Genomic DNA, 17,979 nt, shown 5'->3' on the forward strand with positions numbered 1-17,979 from the left:
ATTCAAGCTTTTTTTTTTTTTTTTTTAAGAAAACTAAAGGTACTTGTGCTTAAAACAAAATCCATTAAGACAATTCTCAGTGGTTCCCAAGCAAACATTACAGGATATAGAGAATATTCTGGGGTGGGGTGGGGGTGGAGATAGGATAATCAAGATTCAGAGAAAAGAGGGTAGATTCTATCTAATCACCTTGCCCACTCCAGAAGGAGAAGATATTTGTTAATGCCAGCCTCTTTTCTATCTCCCAAGGCACAGCCTTGGAGAGTGGAACCTCGGAGGATGTTCTAGCTGCTGATTGTTGTTTCTTTTTTTTTTTTTTTTAAAGAGATTTTATTTATTTATTAATGAGAAAGATAGGAGAGAAAGAACCAGACGTTACTCTGGTACATGTGATGCCAGGGATTAAATTCGGGGCCTCATGTTTAAGGGTCCAGTGCTTTATCCTTTGCACCACCTCCCGGACCACTGTTTTATTTTTTTATATAGATTTTTTTCTTTTTTGCTTCCAAGGTTAGCGCTGGGGTTCATTACCTGCTCTATGAATCCACTGCTCCTGGAGGCCATTTTTTCCCCTTTTTGTTGCCCTTGTTTTATCATTGTTTTGCTTATTATTGTTGTTGTTGTTGATGTTGTTGGTGGCTAGGACAGAAAGAAATCGAGAGGGGAGGGGAAGACAGAGAGAGAGAAAGATGGACACCTGCAGACCTGCTTCACTGCTTGTGAAGTAACTCCCCCTGCAGCATCTTCACTCTTTGCGCCGTGTGCATTTATCCTGCTCCGCTACTGCCCGACCCCCTTGCTGGTTGTTTTAGAGTGTCTAATGTAGGAGGCAGGGGGGAAGGGGTGGGGCAAGGGATAATTTGCATTTTTGAGGTCATGTTTCAAGTATGTGCAAGCAGAAAGGACACATCACCAGAAAAGGAAGCCACAGATATCCCTGACCCTCAAGCTAGGCAACCTCCAGTACTAGTAGGGCCAGGTCTCTCAGCACGGAAGCCAAAAGACTAAACACCTCAGAGTTCTCACAGGTAGTGCTGTCTCCCACTTCTCAACTTACAGGTCAAGAAGTCCTTAACCTAAGAAGGGGGAGCACCTCCCTCTGAAAAGATTAGTGTCGCTGCAGCAGAATAGGGACTTAGGAGCGAAACAAAATCCTGTGACAAAAGTCACCGAAAAAAATTCCATTTTTACACATTTGAAGTTGACTGAAGTTTTCTTCCAGCTGGTATATTATTTGTGATGAGAAGTTGCCATCAACGTTTAAGTTATTAGCAGAGTTTTCTCCTCAAAGGTCAGGATTTTGGATTGGGGACTTATTGATGACAAGAACAGTGCCGAGGGAGACCAGTAAACATTGCCTCCCTGTATGACATCCACACTAGTTTGAGCCTTTTACTTGGTCGCTGCCACACAATATGCTTGAACCTAGTAGATGTTCAATACATGCTGATTGAACAGATTAATGTACTTTCAATGGGGGAGTTTTCTTGGAGGCAGTGTAGTATTGGTATTTATGAGAGACAAGAGAGCTCATTGGGTAGCTGCAGAGGAGGCACTGTGGCAGTGGAGGAAGGGTCACTTCTGTCATGTCTGTCCTGTCTGTGTCCCTGTCTCTGTATGAATGAAAAAGTAGACCCATGAAGTCATACATACATGAGACCCCAGCTCCACACACACATATATTTTAATATGCTTATTTATTTTCCCTTTAGTTGCCCTTGTTTTTATTGTTGTAGTTATTATTGTTGTTGTTGTTGTTGGATAGGACAAAGAGAAATGGAGAGAGGAAGGGAAGACAGAGGGGGAGAGTAAGATAGACACCTGCAGACCTGCTTCACTACCTGTGAAGCAAAGCAACTTCCCTGCAGGTGGGGAGTCTGGGAGCTCCAACCAGGATCCTTACGTGGGTCCTTCCACGTGCGCTTATCCCGCTGTGCTACCGCCCAACTCCCTGTTTATTTTTAATGAGAGAGAGACCAAGACCAGAGCACTGCTCAGTTCTGGCTTAGGGTGGTACTAGGGATTGAACCTGGGACCTCAGAGCCTCAGCCATGAGGGTCTTTTGCAGAACCATTATGCTGTCTTATCAGCCCCACGTAACAATGTTTCATACCACAAGCATCTTAGTGTGAATTATCAGAATTTGTCTGAGTATAATGAAAGAGCTTCAGGTGAGGGGTTTGAAGGTAGTTTGGCTGGTAGGGTACATGTTTTGTCATGTTCAGTACCTAGTAGCGTATGGTAGTGTCATAGGCAAAGCTCTGCTTATATGATCTCTATCTCTCTCCCTCCATCTCTCTGTCTCTTTTTCTATCTCTCTCTGTGTGTGTATGTGTATATGTGTGTGTGCACGTGTATAATCAAAAGAATGAAGGAGGGAGTTGGGCAGTAGTGCAGCAGATGGCGCAAAGCGCAAGGACCGATCCTGGTTTGAGCCCCCAGCTCCCCACCTGCAGGGGAGTCGCTTCACAAGTGGTGAAGCAGGTCTGCAGATGTCTGTCTTTCTCTCCCCCTCTGTCTTCTCCTCCTCTCTCCCTTTCTCTGTCCTATCCAACAATGACGCCATCAATAACAACAACTATAATAACTACAACAATAAAACAAGGCAACAAAAGGGAATAAATAAATAAATATTAAAAAATATTTAATAAAAAAAAAAGAAGGAAGGAAAAAAGTGTAGGGGCAATGAAATCACATATTAGGAAAGGCCTCGCACCACCAAGAAAAAACAGATTTTCAATTTAATTTAATGAAAAATTTTTTTTTCTATTCTATTTAGAACCTCAGTCCTGCTTTTGCATTTCAGATAATTACCTTCAGTTCCATAATGCTAAATTAATTACTATATTTTTATCACTGTCACTTCTCATTCCTGTGACAATCAGGTCATAATAAAGATGCATTCATATAATCCAGCATGGTTCCTGATAAACAGTGTAAGAACAGTAAGTGTCCTCAGCAGCCTTTCTTGTGGTACCTGGCACATGGGAACTGCTCAAGAAACAAAGGACCCAAAAGTCAAGTTTACTGTAGGTATATGGCAAATAGAGGACTGTGTGTGTTATTAAATAATCAAATATGTGTCAAAACTCTTAAAAGTGTTGGCCTGTAGTAAGCTGATACCCAAAGGTGCTAGATACCCAAAGGTGCATGATACCCAAAGGTGCTAGATGTGTAGTGTTAGCAAGAGAAATCACAAATCCGACAAAACAGTATCTTAGCCTTACAAGACTTAGCAGCCTGGGAGGTGGTGCAGTGAATAAGGCATTGGGCCCTGAGTTTGATCCCTGACACCGCATGTGTCAGAGTGAGGCTCTGGTGCAACATGTTCTCTATCCGTTTATCTATCTATCACCTCTCTCTCATAGATAAATCTGTTTATAAACTTCTTTTACCGGACTGGCAAGTTAGCTCACCTGGATACCGCTTTGCCACGGGCACCATCCAGGTTGGAGCTTGACTCCCACCACACTAGAGGAAGCCTCTGTGCTGTGGTCTTTCCATGTGAAAAAGTCAGCCCTAAGTGGTGAACCCCGCCCCCCTAAACAAAAATAAATAATAATAATAAAGACAGGGATAGCCATTGAGAAGACCTGGCTTTTGACATGCTCAGGAATGAGTTCTGACAACTCTGGAGGAAACATACCAGGCCTTCCAGCTTGAAATTGGACTTGACCTATGTATATAGGAGAGGATCAAAGACTCCTAGTGACCTGGAATTCTTCCCTATGGCTTTCCCCGAAGTGACTGATGGATTTTCTTAAAAGGAGTGGAGTCAAAGGGAAAGAAAACATGTCTTTGCTGGTGGGGGAGTTAGCATAATGGTTATTCAAAGAGAGTCTCATGCCTGAGGCTCCAAAATTCCAGGTTCAACCCCCCCACACCACCGTACACCAGAATTGATCGGTGCTTAGGTGGAAAAAAAAAAGTCTTTGCAAAAACAAACCATAAAACTATACCCTGTAAACTCCTGGGGCCCTGGATTACTGTTGACCAGGCTGGTGGTCCCCTCCAGCTGCCCGGGGAGGGAGGGACCCCCAGCCTCGAGCCAACGCCCCAAGCCCGCTTTGGCAGGTGCCAAGGCCAGACATCCCCAGGCTTGACAGTCCCACAGGGTCCCCGAGAGCTGCGAGTACCCAGCGCACCCGGGGGTTCAGGGCAGGGTGGGCACCTCCACCGCTGGCCTCGCGGCACCTGCGGAGCGCCGCGTCCGCGGGCTGGGGCCGCCCCAGCTGGAGGAGGGTCCGCAGCTGCCTCCGCCCCCCCCCCCCGCCCTCTGCCGCGTCCGGCGGCGCCCACGTGACGGGAAGCGGCGGCGGCGGGGGCCGGGAGCCGGGAGCTGGGAGCCGGGGCCCAGAGCGGCGCGGGGCCCAGAGCGGCGCGGGGCCCAGGCCGCGGGGCCGGCGGTGAGCGCGGGCGGCGGCGGCGGCGGGGAGGGCGCAGGGCGCAGGCAGCTGTGCGCCGCTGCAGCGGGGCCGGGGGACTGAGGCAGGTGCGCGGGGGCGGCGTGCTGGGGACTCAGCCCTCGGCTGCGGGGAGGACCGCGCCCCCGCGCCCTTGCACTGCATGGTTTCTGATCACTATAATGGGGGGTGTCGGGGGCGGCGCTCTGGAGTGCTGGGATTTGCAAGCGCAAATGCTGGGTGGCGATCCGGGCCCAGAACCCTCCGGAACCCAGGCTGAGGCTGGGCAGAGGGGTACTGTGCAGACGGGAACAGGCCTCGCTCCTGCTTTCAGCCCAGGGCAGGGACCCAGAGCTGTCACCGCCGTGGGGTGTGTCCTTTCCATGGCCTTCGGAAGGTGCACTTGGAAGTGGGGTTCCCCTCTGCGCCATCCCCATGAGTTACTTTAAAGATAAGCTTTCTGCCCAAGGAGTGGTGGGTGACCATCATGACAACCCCCTCCCCCATTCCCTTCTATCTCTCTGGGGACCCTGCCTGGCAGGGAAGGGAATGGGGTGGTGGTGCGGGGGCACATGCAAAGGTTAGTGCACCAGGGTACTGGGCTTCAAACCCTTGCGAGCACCATTTAATAGCTGATAAAAGTCCTGTGACCACAGTCACCTGTCCTGGAGAGAAGGGCCGGTGAGCTAACTCACTTGGGTAATAGGCTGCTTTACCATGTGCGCTACTTTCACTGTTTCTCTCTCTAAACAAACAAAAAAAAAAGAAGTAACTATGGTGACAGATTAAGACACTGAGAGAGGTGCAAGGAGGGTGCTGAAGAGGCTACTTCTCCCTCTGCCTAGAAATGCTTCTTTCTCTCTGCGGGTCTGGTGGAAGCTGGAGCTCCCGGGAGCCTGATCATCTAGGAGGGAACATCTGACCAGCTGCTTCCTTTTCTTCTCTTCCATTTCTGCCAGTCAGGCAACCTCAGTAGTTGTGGAAGTGGCCACTGGCATGTTGTGAAAAAGCACCATAAGCTCTGATGGGAAGACTCAGGACCTGTCTTCAACTCAAGCTTCTTAGGCCCAGGTTCTTTTAGGAAATGAGGGGGTCGTCGTGGTGGCGAGCTGGGAGTTGTAAGTACAAATCCTGCCCATTTCTGGCTGTGAGCCTCGGCCCACTTCCTGGGCGTCCAGAGTCGCTGTTCTACAATCTGAGTTGACAGGGAGAAAATTTAATGCGACCTAATAAGAAAATATCCAACTGTACAGAGCTTGCACTTAGGAGGCCCCAGCTAAATCCTTGGTAATATGGGTGACGATGGTATCTAGCTCAGTGGGGCAAAGCATGGTGGTTGTGGTTTTGTTTTTGTTTTTAATTTCATTTATTTGCTAGGTCAGTGAACTGAGTGGGAAGGAGGAGAGAGGGGGAGAGAGATACTTGCAACATTGCTTCACCATTCATAAAGCTGCATATCTGCAGGTGAGGACTGGGTGCTTGAACCCTAATCCTTGCCCATGATAACGTGTTTACTCAATTGGGTGTGCCATCCCCTGGCCCAGACAAGTCCATAGTTTTATGTTCCAAGTTTCTTTTAATTCAGTGAATGTTTTACTCTGGAGTTAGATGCCTTTGTCAGCTCACACACCACATTGTACATCTTACAGAGAAATTGTGAAGTGTGGCACCAGCTGTCTGTCACCTTCATGTCCTCAGCCTTTTCCCTCCACTCGCACTCATGAGCACAGTCCTCTCCCCCCCCCCCATCCACCTCCGCTTCTGTTCCTTCCCAGTCCTTCAGCCATAGGACTTTATGGGGAGTCCATTCTTGTGTTGGCTATCACCTGTTGAATTTTAAGAACTTGCTGTTTCAAGTGTGCGGAGTTTTCTAGGCCTGCTTTTCAGCTGGCATTTCTGTTAAGGGAGAGAAAGTTATTTGGGGCCAGCAGGTAGCTCACCTGATAGAAGCTATATATATTCCCATGCACAAGGACCTGGGTCCAAAGCCCCCAGCTACTACATGGGAGTGCCTGCAGTGTCTCTCCTCTTCTCTCCCTCCATCTCTATCTCTTTGTCTCTCAGGGCATTAGTGTCATCAGGAACAGTGGTGTCATGCCAGCACTGAGCATCAGCTATAGCCCTGATGGGGGAAAAAGTTACTAAGGCATATTCCTTTAAGTTGATATTTAAAATCGTGATCCTTAAAAAGGGGGGGGGCAGGAATAGATAGCATAATGGTTATGCAAAGAGACTCATGCCTGAGGCTCTGAAGTCCCAGGTTCAATCCCCTGTACCACCATAAGCCAGAGTTGAGTAGTGCTCTAGTAATAAAATAAATAATTAAAAAAGAAAGAAAAAGAAAAAGACCTCAAGGAAATTTGCCTTCCTGAAGTTAAGCATCTTCATTTTGGTCTAAGTCCAGACCTCGTTAGAAATACATTAAAACAATCATTTGTGATAGCCAGGTGTTTGCATACTACTGAATCATTTGGTTTGCACTTTACAACTCATTTCCTCTGTGCCAACCCAGTTCGGTTTTTCTTTATTTAAAAAAAAAAAGTAGCTGTAGATGAATATGGAAGTAAAGTTCATGGGCTGCCCTGAGGGCATCATGCTGGACGTGAACATGGTGTGAGATCTTGCAGATGCTTTCAAATCCAGATCTTGATAGATAGTCCAGTTGCTATTGAGTAAATATAACAATTCAAAGAAAATGTACTTAAAAGGGAAAATCACATAATCACTAGTAGGTGCTCATGGAGTTTTTTTTTTTTTAAAGATTTATGTACTAATATGAGAAAGAGAAGAGAAAACAAGAACACCATTCTGTCATACGGAGTGCCAGGGATTAAACTCATGGCATCATGCTTGAGAGTCCAGTGTTCTAGCCATTGCACCACTAACCCATGCTACACTTGTGAGTTTTTTTTTCCTTGTGTTTTAGATCCTTTTTTTTTTTTTTTTTAGGTTTTATTTATTTATGAGAAACATAGGAGGAGAGAGAAAGAACCAGACATCTCTCTGGCACATGTGCTGCTGGGGATTGAACTTGGGACCTCATGCTTGAAAGTCCAAAGCTTTACCACTGCACCACCTCCTGAACTTTTCTTTCTTTCTTCCTTCCTTTCTTTCGTCCTTCCTTTCTTTCTTTCTTTCTTCCTCTTCCACTCAACCCGGTGCACCACCGCCCACTTTTTAATAGAATATGAAGGACAAAAAGATTGAGAGAGAGAGAATGGGAGGGGAGGACACCTGTAGCACTGCTTCACTGTTGATGAAGTATTCTCCATACACCTTCTCCCTGTAGGTGGGGACTGTAGTCCTCGAACACGGTACCTGTGTTCTCTACCAGATAAGCCACTACCTGAACCTGAGGCTTACTTTTCAAAAGTCATCTTTGTCCTAAGCCAGTGAGTTTTTTGTTTCTGGCAAATGTCTACACTCAGCTATTCAGCAGATGGCCACGCAGACTTAGACACACAGGGCCAGCAGGGGCGCAGTTCCATCTGAGCAAACTTTGTCGTGGAACCCATCCTGTTTTGATAAGATTACTGGATTTTGGAGAAATGCTTAAACGTATGCTTTATCAAATTTAACAAGGGAGTGATGATCAGAACCCCACCCCTACCCCCTACTTGGTGAGGAGCAACTACTTGTGGTACAAGTTATTTCAGGGCCATTGGACGAGAGAGAAACCCAAAGAAGGAGGATGAATAAGTGAAGCTGCTAGATTTCCCTCAAAATCTCAAGATGGGATGACAAGAGCCCTACTGATCACAGTGGGCCCCAGTAGCCCTTCAACCAGAGTACCCTCATGCTTACAGTCAGAGCTTTTTGAATTATTTTATTTTATTTACTATTATTATTCATTTTTTTTTAAAAACCATAGTATTGCTCAATTCTGGCTTATGGTGGTGTGAGGGATGGAACCTGGGACTTTGAAGCCTCAGGCATTAGAGTCTATTTACATAATCATTATGCTATCTACCCCTCCTGAATTACTTTATTTTATGCTTCCCCCCCAACCCCAATCCAGAGCACTGCTCAGCTCTAGCTTTTAGTGATGCTGGGGATCGAACCTGAAACCCTAGAGCCTCAGGCATAAAAATCTTTCGCAGAACCATTATGCTAATTTAATTCCTCTTTATACATCCAGATAATCTGTCTGCCACAGACACTGCCCTTATTACACTCTTGTTCTCTTTGTTGTGGGTAGGCTGGATAGTGCTCTACTTAGCCATACAGGTTCAAACCTGGCTTCTACCACATTGAAGGAAGCTTCAGTGCTTTGGGTCCCTCTCTCTCTCTCTGTTCTTCTATCTAAAATAATAAGTAAAAATTCATCTTTTCTGCTATGGGTACTTTAATGGAAGTCTGGCTTCTGTGAGGTATAGTATAGGAAAGATGAAATGGGGGAGTCAGGTAATTACGCACATACCTGTCTCGGGCAAGAGAGAATGGAGTTCATGGGAACTGCAGGATAAGCACAGAAACTGGGTTGAGGTGTGTGTGTGTGTGTGGGGAGAAGCTCGCCTCTTGGCAGATGTCACCCAGAAGTTGCAACCACCACCCCTGCTTTCCCTCTGGACACTCCACCTCATGTCATTTCCCCCTCCCTAATCAACAGGGATGCCTGGGGATCATTGACTGGATGTCCTAGACTGGGCCTTGTAGATATGGATGCAGTAGAAGCTAAGCATAGCACTTAGATGAAGGAAGAAGTAACAAGCAAATCACGAATTTATATGAACACTGTTTCTATTACATGAGAGTTTAAAGCGGGAAACATATTTTGTGACTCCCACCAAGTTTATTAGGCTCAGTTTCTGTTTCCACACAGCTCTGTTGTTAGTGTTTTAAATATTCATTTACTTTATTTGGTAGGAGAGAATTTCAGAGGGGACAGGGAAATAGAGAGAGAGAGAGAGAGAGAGAGAAAGAAGACACCTGCAGTCCTGCTTCACCATTTGTGAAGCTTCCCTCCTGCAGGTGGGGACTGGGGGATTGAACCTGGGTCCTTGCACATGCTAATATGCTCACTCAACTGGATTATCACCACCTGGCTTCGTTGTTGTCTTTAACCAGAACACTATATCATAATGCCAGAGATGATGATCGTAGTGTGGAAGCGCTCGCGCCCCATGAGGAGCTGGCCAGTCTTGCAATGATGTTATTCCTCGCGCCCACCTTTGCTGCAGTTTTTATGAGATGTTTGTGAAATGACAGGATGCGATCGAGAGTAACACCAAGATAGACTGGCTGGGCTTCATGCCGGATTCTCGTATCGCCAAGCTGCACATTAAGCTCACGCGAGGCCGAGGCATGGTGTAGATGGAAAACAGATGATACCGTTTTTGCAGTGCTAGGGATTAGTCGCCATTTTTTACAGTAATCAGATATCAGAGACATGTCTTTCGTGAGCGTTTCCTCGAGGATGCAAACTTGGATGCCTGAGTTGCACAGCAGATGTCATCGGCGTAGATGAACTTCCTTGAAAAAGTTTCTGGGAGGTCATTGATGTAAATATGAAATAGCGTAGGAGCCAGAACAGAGCCTTGGGGGAGGCCACTTGAGACAAGTCTCCATCTGCTAGACTTGTCACCCAGATGCACCCGGAATCTTCTGTTTTGGAGAAGAAACGACATAGTGTTGGCCACCCATGGAGGCAGGCATCTTGAGATCTTGACTAGGAGACCACGGTGCCAGACCGTGTCATAGGCTGCTGTGAGATCAACAAAGACAGCACCCATCTTTAAATTCTTCTGGAATCCATTTTCAATGTAAGTTGAGAGGGCCAGGGCTTGTTCGCAGGTAGATCTTCCTGGGCGGAAACCAGCTTGGGCGGGTGATAGGAATTTCTCTGTAAGATGAGAAATACGTGACAGAAGCAGCCTCTCAAGGAGTTTGTAACACACGGAAAGGAGAGAAATTGGTCTATAGCTGGCGGCCAGTGTTGGGTCTTTCTTTGGTTTCAAAACCGCTATTACCTTCGCACGATGCCAAACTTTGGGCATAGACTCAGATTCCAAGATGTGGGACAGGAATGAAGCGAGCCACTTCTTTGCCGCAGGACCCAGGTTAAGAATGAGTTCTGGGGTGATGTTATCATAGCCAGCAGCTGTTCCCGGTTTAACCCTCTTCAAAGCGTCTTCCAGTTCAGACAGTGTAAAGGGAGAGAGTTTTGGAGATGGACAAGATAACCGGAAGTGGGATGACCACTCGTGGGAAATTTCTCTTTTCCAGACTGGGTCGATCTTAGCACAGCCAACTTGAGTTAGGTCACTGGCCACTGAGTTTGGAGATACGGGAGGATGGGAGCCTGGACATAGAGTCACTGGTTTAATAACATCAGGGACCTCTAAGCTAAGACCAGAAAGGCCTAGTCAGTCTAGAAGCTTCTGTCAGCAGTCCAGTTTTCATCAGTCCCTAATCTTATTAAACATCAAATCTATTGTCCACTGCATGGATGTAAAAGTAAGTCTCATTATAGTTATTACTGGCAATTCCAGGTGATTAGTCAGGTTGAGAGGTCTTTCGATGGTTAGTTCTTTCAACATTCTCTGCTCTATAATATGCCCATGTTTGTTCTTTTGCCCATTCTTATTTGCAACCTGTTTTCTTTCAGTAGGCATTCCCCCTGTATCTACTAGGTATCTTTTCCTTTCTCCCTCTTTGTGTCCCCCCTCCCCTTCTTTCAATATCTGACTGTCTCTATAAAAAAATTTTTTTTTCTTTTTGTCTCCAGGGTTATCGCTGGGGCTCGGTACCTGCACAACGAATCCACTGCTCCTGGAAGCCATTTTTCTAATTTTGTTGCCCTTGTTGTAATTGTTGTTGCCATTGCTGTTGTTGTTGCTGGATAGGACAAAGAGAAATTGAGAGAAGAGGGAAAGAAGAGAGGGACAGAGAAAGATAGACAGACACCTGCAAACCTCCTTCACCGCCTGTGAAGTGACCTGAACCCCACCCCACCCCCGCAGGTGGGAAGCTGGGGTCTGGAACCAGGATCCTTATACCAGTCCCTGTGCTTTGTACCATGTGCATTTAACCCAGTGTGCTACTGACCTGCCCCCTAAGTTTTTTTGGGGGGGGGAAATTAATGTTTTACATTCAACAGTAAATACAATAGTTTGTACATGCATAACATTCCCCAGTTTCCCACTTAACAATACAACCCCCACTATGTCATTTATCATCCTTCATGGACTTGTATTCTCCCCACCCACCCCAGAGTCTTTTACTTGGGTGCAATATGCCAATTCCATTTCAGGTTCTACTTGTGTTTTCTCTTCTGATCTTGTTTTTCAACTTCTGCCTGAGAGTGAGATCATCCCATATTCATCCTTCTGTTTCTGACTTATTTCACTCAACATGATTTTTTCAAGGTCCATCCAAGATCGGCTGAAAACGGTGAAGTCACCATTTTTTACAGCTGACTAATATTCCATTGTAGTTTTTTTTTTCATTAAATAGATTCAGCAAGGTAGGACCAAGGGCAACAAGGAGGTGGGAAGGGAAGACACAGAGACACCTCAGGCTGGGTGTGAAGACACAGCTGATGGGACTCTGGTAGGGTGGCGTGTCCCTCCTTCCCCTTTCTTTTTCCCTATTTTACATTTTAACATGATTAAATTTTATTATTTTCTATATAGTCTATACTTTTGATATATTTTTATTTTTTAAGTTTCTGGCATTTATTAAAGAAAGAAGAGAGAAAACTGGAGCATCACTCTGGTACCTGTTATGTTGGGAATAGAACTCAGGAAATCATGCTTGAGAGCCCAATGCTTTCTCTACTGTGCCAACACTCAGACCATCATACTTTTTTCATACCTTATTTTAGAAATTCTTTCCTACCTTGGTAGATACTAGGGATTATCACTTTAACATGTCTGGGAGGACATTATTTATTGGGCTGTTGGAAGAGTCTTGACATGTTTTTCTATGCAAAAAAAACCATGTCACAAGCTTTCCCCGCAAGCAAATAGTTATGGGTCATAATGATCTTGTTCATTATTTTATGTCTTTCTTTTTCAATAATGTCAATGAAGTGGGTTAGTGCACTTATGGCCTTAAACTAACATTACCTCCCAATTTAGTCATATAAATATTTTTCTGTACTTTTGGTTGATTCGCCATTGTAAGACTTAATACTTTTGCACATTTATTCACAGGTAAGCCCAGACCATGAGGTTCCTGCTCCCCTTATCGGGCTTGGATATCAATGTTGCACCTGATATTGATTTTACAAAGTCAAATAGAATTTCTTGCCTCTCAGGAAAATGATTACATCTTGATTCTGAGGAAAATATGTTCTGCAACTCTGAAGTCTTGTGACTTTTTTTTTAAAGTTTTATTTATAAAATGGAAACACTGACAAGACCACAGAATAAGAGGGGTACAATTCCACATAATTCCCGCCACTGGAACTCCATATCCCATTCTCTCCCCTGTTAGCTTTCCTTTTTTTTTTTTTTTTTTCCTCCAGGGTTATTGTTGGGACTCAGTGCTTGCACCACAAATCCACTGCTATTTTTTTTCCCTTTTGTTGCCCTTGTTGTTTTATCATTCTTATGGTTGTTATAGTTGCTATTGATATCATTGTTGGATAGGACATAGAGAAATGGAGAGAGAAGGGGAAGACAGAGAGAGGGAGAGAAAGATAGACACCTGCAGACCTACTTCACCGCTTGTGAAGCCATGCCCCTGCAGGTGGAGAGCCAGAGTCTTGAATCTGGATCCTTACACCAGTCCTTGTGCTTGGTGCCATGTGCACTTAACCTGCTTTGCTACCGCCTAACTCCCAGCTTTCCTATTCTTTATCCCTCTGGTACCATGGACCCAGGGACATTATGGGGTGAAGAAGGTGGAAGGTCTGGCTTCTGTAATTGCTTCCCCACTGAACATGGGCATTGACAGGTCAATCCATACTCCCAGCCTCTCTCTCTCTTTCCCTGGTGGGGCAGGGATCTGGGGAGGTGGGGCTCCAGGACACATTGGTGGGGTCGTCTGCCATGGAAAGTCCCATTGGCATCATGGTAGCATCTGGAACCTGGTGGCTGAAAAAGAGTTAAGATAGAAAGCAGAGCAAATTGTTGACTAATCATGAACCTAAAGGCAAAAATATTGTGGATGGAGATTTGGGGTCTCCATTTTGGAAAAAGCTTGTAGGTCTATTTTAGGTATATTACAAGAGGCCCATGACCCAACCAGTTTTTGCCTGCACCTGACATCTAACATGCAGGTGACCTAACCTATTGTCTGGGGGGATGGTGTTACACTTGGAAGAAGGACCATAAATCTGGATCAGGGACAATAGTAGCTCCCAAATATGGGAAAAGTATATAAATATTGTTAACTGTAAATTCCATTCATCTGATCTGGGGCCCATAGTCAGCACAGGAGCCTATGTAACCTCTGCATCCCTGTAGGTCTGAGCTCACATTCTGTGGTGACAGCCAGGAACATTCCAGACTGCACCAATTTTAGGACCCATCATCCTAGGGTGATAGGCAGAGTATGCTATCCAACCTCCCTTTGAAGAATGGTACAGTCCCTACCATTGTTGATTCAAATTGAGGTCCAGGTCTGATAAGGTCCCACAGAGGGGTCCATTATGTTGTCCCTGATGGAGATGACCAGTGACAGTGGCGAGAGGGATCTGTTAGAAGTCTAGGCCCATCGTGTCTGTTTGGGAACCCCAGGACTCCCTGACTAGGGCTCCAAATTATAAAATATATATATTTATGTATTTATTTATTTATTTAAAAAAGGAGACATTAACAAAACCGTAGGGTAGGAGGGGTACAACTCCACACAATTCCCACCACCAGATCTCCGTATCCCATCCCCTCCCCTGATAGCTTTTCCATTCTTTATCCCTCTGGGAGTATGGACCCGAGGTGATTGTGGGTTGCAGAAGGCGGAAGGTCAGGCTTCTGTAATTGCTTCTCCGCTGAACATGTTCTGCGTTGACTGGTCAATCCATACTCCCAACCTGCCTCTCTCTTTCCCTAGTAGGGTGGGGCTCTGGGGAAGTGGAGCTCCAGGACACACTGGTGGGGTCGTCTGTTCAGGGAAGTCTGGTCGGCATCCTGCTGGCATCTGGAACCTGGTGACTGAAAAGAGAGTTAACATACAAAGCCAAACAAATTGTTGAACAATTATGGACCTAAAGGCTGGAATAGTGCAGATGAAGTATTGGGGGGTACTCAGTGCAGACTATTGTGTGCAGACTTTTGCTTTCAGATATATATTTTGCCCTAATTTATGGATACATGTGAACATATGCTCTGTCTTATGGGACCTGGTCTATGTCTAAGTTTTGGGACTTTGTTAGGAAATGAACAGTCTGGAATGGAATTAGAGAATACTATGAAAGGAAAGGTCTCACCCAAGTAATGAAGCTGAAGGGTTGTCATTCCACACCTGAAGTCTCTGGATACAGTCTGAAGTGAAGCATGCTGATGAGGTGGCACTCATTGTGTTGATTAGGTTGGGATCGGCGGATGCAATATTATTTGGTATGAATTGAGAGAAGCATGCAGGAAAGTGCGCCCCACCCTAAGGTTCCAGAACTGGGGGAAATATAGGCTCTATAGTGGAAATGTGAGGTTCCTGCTGTCATAGGGTTCAAGAAGACAATGGATAGTTATTGTTATCATCACATTATTTGGTAATTGGGTTAACTTTGAAAAGTCCCTTTGTTAGGATTTGCTGTATAATACCCAACATCTTTGTATATAGCTGTGCCACTGATTGCTTCTGTTCTCCCTGGTCTAGGCTTTTGAGAGAGTCAACATATCAAAGACTCAGCCTATGTATTAAAAACATTCAGTCCATGCTTTAAAAAGTTTGAGACATGCAATCAATTTTTCCCCTCTCATATTAATTAATTAGTGATTTATATAACTACAAATTAATAGGAGTATAAAAAGTCATAGGTAAGATGCTAAAAGTAACAGTGTGTTCGCTTGTTTGTTTGTTACCAGAGCATTACTCCGCTCTGGATTTTGGTGATGTTCGGGATTAAACCTAGGACTTTTGGAACCTCAGGCATAAAAGTTTCTTTGCATAACCATTATTTAACCACAGTGTTTTTTTCTTTGTTTTTTTTTTTGTTTTTTGTTTTTGTTTTGTTTTTTAAGCAATGACTATGTTAACTAAAAGATACTATTTCAGCATACATATGGTATATATGCATTAAAAATAGTATTTTTTCATTGGGATTTACAGAGAAACTCTGACTTTAACTATCTCCATTGACAGTATGTATACTCTGAATTTGATAGAAAATAATGATTAGGGGGTCGGGCGGTAGCGCAGCAGGTTAAGTGCATGTGGTGCAAAGCACAAGGACCCGTGTAAGGATCCCGGTTTGAGTCCCCAACTCCCCACCTGCAGGGGAGTTGCTTCACAAGCGGTGAAGCAGTTCTGCAGGTGTCTATCTTTCTCTCCCCCCTCTGTCTTCCCCTCCTCTCTCCATTTCTCTCTGTCTTATCCAACAACAAATGACAACAACAATAATAACCACATCAAGGCTAAAACAAGGACAACAAAAGGGGAAAAAATGGCCTCCAGGAGCAGTGGATTCATGGTGTAGGCACTGAGCCCCAGCAATAACCCTGAAGGCAAAAAAAAAAAAATTAGAGAGAGAGAAAATAATGGCTATTAACTTTATTTTGGCCCTTAGTGTGTGTTTCCTTGTGCTTTTACTTGTTTATATTTCTAGACTTACTCCATTAGTGAGATTGAAAGACCTAGGGAACTGAAACATTGTCTTGTAGCTTTTTTTTTTCCCACACTGAGACGTGCTTATTATGTTTGTAATGTTATCATTACACTATTATCTTTCATTACTATATTTCATTCTTTCTTTAACTGGGTATTTTGCACATTTGAGAAAAATACTGTAATGTTGGTCTCTGAAGTATAGCCAAGATAGTACTTGGAGATAACTCAGAGGGCAAAGCCCAAACTTTACCAGGCCTCAGACCTTCGGTTCATTCTCCAGCACCATTTGGGAGCACCATGGACAGCACCAAGAAAGACTCCATGAATGGCACAGTGGTGCTTTTTATCGTCTCTCCCTCCATCTCTTCCTCGCTCTCTTAGAGCCTCAGGCTGCAAAGTCATGTGCATAACCATTATGTTGTCTCCCCAGCTTTCCCTCTTTCTCTGTAAATCATATAGAATAAAAAAGTTATTGGGGCCAGATAGTGGCACACCTGGTTGAGAGCACACATTACAGCACACAAGGACCCAGGTTCAAGCCCCTGCTCCCCACCTAAAGCTTTGCAAGTGGTGAAGCAGTGCTGCAAGTGTCTCTCTGTCTCTTTCCTCGTGATCTCTCCCCTTTCCTCTAGATGTCTGGCTATCTCTAGCCAATAAATAAATAAAGATTAAAAAAAATGTTATCTTGGTCAGCCTTTCAAATACTGAGTGAAATAAGCCAGAAAGGAAAGGATGAATACCAGGTGATCTCACTTGTGGGTGGAAATTAAAAAGCAAGGACAGTGTGGGAAAACAAAGTGAAACTTGGACTGGGTGTGGTGTATTGCACCAAAGCAAAGGACTCTGTGGGAAAGGAGGGAGAAGGATGGGATGCAAGTGTGCTGGGGTCCTGGGGCAGGATGGTGGAAAAGGACCTAGGTTGGGAGAGTGAGTATCTAGTAAACACCTGTCACGAGGAGATGAGAGGTTGCATTTATGTTTCAACAGCTGTATTGTAAACCAATACGGGGGGGGGGGGCGGGGAGAATGGACTAGAGAAACCACTAAGGCCCTTGGTTCCTTCTCTAGCACCATATGAAAAATGAAAACCACAGCAGCCCAGGAAGTGGTGTAGTGAATAAAGCATTGGACTATCAGGTGTGAAATACCACTTGGCAGTCTGGTTCTCTCTCTCTCTCCCTCCTCCTCTCCCTTTAATAATAATAATTAATTTTTAATTATCTTTATTAAATAGAGACAACCAAAAATCGAGAGGGAAGGGGGGTGATAGGGAGAGAGAAAGAGAGACACCTGCAGCCCTTCTTCACTGGTGAAGCTTTCCCCCTGCAGGTGGGGATCGGGGGCTTGAACCTGCATTATAATGTGCCCTTAACCAGGTGCACCACCGCCTGGCCCCATTAATTAATTATTTAATTAATTAATCTATCTTTAAAATATCATAGGTATGGGGCCGGGTGGTGGAGCACCTGGTTGAGCAAACAGATTACAATGTGCAAGGACCAAGGTTTAAGCCCCTGGTCCCCACCTGCAAGGGGAAAGCTTTGCAAGTGGTGAAGCAGTGTTGCAGGTGTCTCTCTCTCTCTCTCTCTCTCTCTCTCTCTTTCTCTATCTCTCCCACCCCTCTCAATTTCTGGCTGTCTCTATCAAATAAAGATAGTAAAAAAATGTTTTTTTCCTGCCTGAGGCTCCAAAGTCTCAGGTTCAGTCCCCTAAACTACCATAAGCCAGAGCTGAGCAGTGCTCTGGTAAAAAATAATTATATATATATCCATAAGGTCAAGTTCTAATGAAAGATTAGGGGGACAGGGCAAGGCACACGCAGCTAAATGCAGATAGGACTAAGCATAAGGATCAGCACAAG

General features: G+C 45.0%; 1 protein-coding gene across 2 annotated transcripts in view; it reads left to right on the forward strand.

The window, feature by feature from the left end:
- Positions 1-4,370: 4,370 nt before the first annotated feature.
- Positions 4,371-17,979, forward strand: part of TGFBRAP1 (transforming growth factor beta receptor associated protein 1) — a 72,312-nt gene continuing 58,703 nt past the window's right edge. For both annotated transcript variants that reach the window (XM_060187610.1, XM_060187609.1), the window contains exon 1: positions 4,371-4,406. The gene's annotated coding sequence lies outside the window, so the exon portion shown is untranslated. The remainder of the gene's footprint in view (positions 4,407-17,979) is intronic.

This window comes from Erinaceus europaeus, chromosome 3 (assembly GCF_950295315.1).
Source record: "Erinaceus europaeus chromosome 3, mEriEur2.1, whole genome shotgun sequence".
Classification (NCBI taxonomy): domain Eukaryota; kingdom Metazoa; phylum Chordata; class Mammalia; order Eulipotyphla; family Erinaceidae; genus Erinaceus; species Erinaceus europaeus.